Genomic DNA, 4,358 nt, shown 5'->3' with positions numbered 1-4,358 from the left:
GTGCCTCTGAAGCAGGGCAAGCTCAGGATTGGCTCCATCTCTGAGTTCCTAGGGTCAATGTCCCATTCTGGGTGCTAGTGGTGGCAGTGGAGGCAGCTGGGAAACAGAGGTCTGGGCCTTGGCAGAAATCCACCCACTTCTAAAATCCCAGAAAGTGGCCGGGCAGTGGTGGCACACGCCTTTAATTGGGAGGCAGAGGCAGGTGGATTTCTGAGTTTGAGGCCACCTTGGTCTACAGAGTGAGTTCCAGGACAGCCAGGGCTACACAGAGAAACCCTGTCTTGAAAATAAATAAATAAATAATAAATAAAATCCCAGAAAGCACAAAGCCAGCTACAGGTTGCAGAGCCAACTGTCCCAAGCCAATGGCACTGGATATAGGAAGCACAGGGCCAGGACGTGACAGGAGTCACCTATGCCCCCTTTCCTTGAGAGGGAAGCTCCTTGGCTTATCTGAGCTGCAGGCCATAGAGCTCAGTGTTGTGTGGTCTTTTTGAAACAAAAGTGTCATGTCACTCAGGCTGACTTGCCAACTTGCTATGTGGCCAAGGGTGGCTTTGAACTCCTGCTTCTCCTGTCTTTGTCTTCCCAGTATTGAGATTCCAGGTATGTCCCACCCAGTTAGCTTTTGCACCATTGTGAGTTTGCACGTATGTGTGCACTATACACAACTATGTGCACTGCTCTGCAGTACAACCACAGGCAGCTTCTCCCCCAGATGGGCTGGGGGATGCAGTAGGGGGAAGGATGGCATCTCAGTTAGGATTTCTATTGCTATGAAGAGACACCATGACCACAGCAGCTCTTTATAAAGAAGAACATTTAACTGGAGCTGGCTTACAGTTTCAGAGGTTCAGTCCATGATCATCAAGGTGGGAAACATGGCAGCATCCATGCAGACATGGTGTAGGAGGAGCTAAGAGGTCTACATCTTGATCCAAAGGCAGCCAGAAAGAGAAGGGGTTTGAGCATAGGACCCCAAAGCCCACCCCTCAGTGACATATTTCCTCCAACAAGGCCACATCTCCGAACAGTAGCACTTCCCATGGGCCAAGCATATTCAAACCACTACAGAGGATTAACAGCCCTCCTTTTTTTTTTCAAGTTAATGGAAACAAATCTTGATTAAGTAACTTTTAATATCAGAAAAATAAAACTCTTATAATTCTCTTTACAGCAAATATATAATATCAGTGCTTTGGTCATCTTAAGTTAAAAGCCCTTTATCATAAAATATATGGTTTTAAACTTTACTCAAATTCAATTTATAATCTCTGTGACTTCCCTATGTATACGTAACAAAAGAGTGTAGTAAAATTAGCAAATACTAAACTATATTGGTAATTTATCATTCTTAGTTTGTGGGTTTTAGAAACAGTACATGCACCTAATACATGTGGATTCCTTGGCTTATTAGTCGCAGTGTACGATGCAACAAAATACGAAACACATGCTTGGTGACGTTCGTCCATATCAACAAGACAGCAGCTAGAGATTAGGATTCAATACTGACAATCAACTATCCTACAAGCACTTAGCATTCCATCATAATGTGACATCATGGCAACTTCTTTATACTGAAAAAATCAAAATAAAACCCGTTATTTGTAAACTTGATATGAAATGTAACTCTTTAACTGGAAATAAAAAAATAAAATTTTGAGCCGGGCTGTGGTGGCACACGCCTTTAATCCCAGCACTTGGGAGGCAGAGGCAGGAGAATTTCTGAGTTCGAGGCCAACCTGGTCTACAGAGTGAGTTCCAGGACAGCCAGGGCTACACAGAGAAACCCTGTCTCGCAAAACCAAAATAAAATAAAATAAAATAAAATTTTGTCTATTTACTATTGGATACACCTAAGATTTCAATTTCTGTTATACTGAGGAAAAAAAAAAAGAGCCCTCCTTACTGACCACTTACTATATCCAGAGGCCACTCTCAATTCTTTCCAGGTGTTTGTTTTGTCTTATTGAGTTTGTATTGTTTGGTTTTATTTATGGAGTCTTCCCATGTAGCCCAGGCTGCTCTTGAACTCACTACTTAGCCTAGGCTGGCCCTGAACTCATGGCATCCCTCTTGCCTTACTGCTGGAAGTACAGGTGACGAGCCACCATACCTGGCTGCCGTGGTGAATTTCTTCATCCTGGGTCTCATGAGCCTACTGGCCCAAGTGCTATCTCCCCTTCACAGAAGGGAAGAATAGAAGCGACCAGTGAACCAATTTCCCGAAAGTCTCTTAATTCTAACAAGCTGCGAAGCAAAAATTAGAACTTAAGCAGCCGGGCTCCAAAACCCTGACCCCCCAGCACCAGGAACAACGTTTCTGCTACTGGTCCGCAGACCTCTCTCTGAACAGTGCCCGGGAAGATGGTCACCCGGTGATGGCTTTCTCTGGTGTCTGCTAAAAATGTGCAGAAATAACCCCAGTGGAAAGTCCCAAGGAAGCAAGAGAGATGCAGCGGGTTAGAAGAAGGCAGGCTAGCTCAGCACCTGCCATTTGGTTTTCAGTGCTGGGGAACGAGGATTCTCAGCTAAGGACTAAGGGGAGGATCGGGCCTGGAAGCCCCCTGGTAGACTCCCTCAGTGACCAGCTCTGTGCTTCCTCTCCTTTACTTACGGGTATTCCTGCGCCCACTATGAGCCTGGCACCATGCTATGCCCAGAGGATTCCTAATTACACAGATGATGAAGCAGAGAGCCCTTGCAGGACCTGTGTTCCTGCAGGGAAGCAGGCACCAATCACAAGCCCTTTGAAGCCGGGCGGGCAGTGGTGGCTCACACACGTTTAATCCCAGCACTCCAGAGGGAGGTGGATTTTTTGAGTTCGAGGCCAACCTGGAAGTTGTTCCAGGTTGAACTAGGAGTGAGTTCCAGGACAGCCAGGGCTGCACAGAGAAACCTTATCTTGAAAATTAAGCAAGCAGCCCCTTTGAGCATCATGGCTGTGCCTGTGACCTTAGGGAGGATGATGGGGGTCAACTGCCTTTAGACAAGGAGAGGGGAACCCTCCAAAGAGGTCGTACTTAAGGGCTGTTCAACATTGGGAAGGCAGAGGCAGGAGAATTGCTATGAGCTCAAGGCAAAACAAGAGGACTGAGCTAGAGGTCAAGATGTGGAGGAAAGCTTAAAAGTGGAGACTGGCCAGGCGGTGGTGGTGCATGCCTTTAATTCCAGCACTTTGGAGGCCAGCCTGGTCTACAGAGTGAGTTCCAGGACAGCCAGGACTACACAGAGAAACCCTGTATCAGAAAAAAAAAAAAAAACAAACCAAACCAAACAAACAAACAAAGTGGAGAGGGAGGGGTTGGAAAGATGGCTCATCAGTTAAGAGCACTGGCTGCTCTTTAAGAGGTCCTGAGTTCAATTCCCAGCAAGCACAGGGTGGCTCACAATCATCTATAATGGGATCTGATGCCCTCTTCTGGCATGCATGAGAACTACAGACAGAATAAATACATCTTTTTATATTTATTTATTTATTTTGGTTTTTCGAGACAGGGTTTCTCTGTGTAGCCCTGGCTGTCCTGGAACTCACTCTGTAGACCAGGCTGGCCTCGAACTCAGAAATCCGCCTGCCTCTGCCTCCCAAGTGCTGGGATTAAAGGTGTGCGCCACCACTGCCCGGCTTTCTTTAGTCTTGCTTGGAAAGCTCACAAGTGTGGCACAGCCCCATCTCACCTTAATCCCCCGGTATCTAGAAGCAGACACTAGCCATAGGAATAAAGGACTCCTAGCGTGGCTGGGGTGAGAACAGATTTTCACTTCCAAGGAATTAGCTGCTCTCTAAAGTACTTCCTGCCCCGTTGAGAGTCTCTGGCTAATCGCATTAGCTGTCCTGAGCATTCTCAGTATGCGCGCCTTTCCCAAAGATGCCTTTGAAGTCCGGGGCTCTTTGATGTGAGTGGAGAATGCGGTTTGCCTGGAGATCCTGAGACCCCTGTGGTCAGTGGCCCACAGAGCGTGGGTGCTTTGCTGGGAGTCTGAGCTGCAGGTGACGCCTCCCTGCCTGAGGTGACGCAGGGTGGCCTTTAGACTCAAAGAGCTGAACGCTAAGGCCGATCCTGCCGTTAACCATCGTGACCTTCGGTCAGTCGCCCAGCCTCTGAGCCTCCCACGCTTCCCTTTCAAATGAGGAGCTTAGAAACACCTACTGGGGAGGAGGGGCGGGGTAGTCCCTCATCTCACCTGCTCAAGAGCAAGACCGTCTGAAAAGACGAACTTTCCTAGGTCCCCTGCAGCCCTGAAATGAGACTCCTTTCTGAAGATCTTAGAGAATTGTAGCTTTAGTCAAAAAATATTCTCTTAACCATATTTTTTCTTTCAGAGTTATAAACAAACATATGAAGGACATCATTATA

The sequence above is a fragment of the Mastomys coucha genome, unplaced genomic scaffold (assembly GCF_008632895.1).
Source record: "Mastomys coucha isolate ucsf_1 unplaced genomic scaffold, UCSF_Mcou_1 pScaffold3, whole genome shotgun sequence".
Taxonomy (NCBI): domain Eukaryota; kingdom Metazoa; phylum Chordata; class Mammalia; order Rodentia; family Muridae; genus Mastomys; species Mastomys coucha.
Note: the sequence above shows the minus strand (reverse complement) of the source record.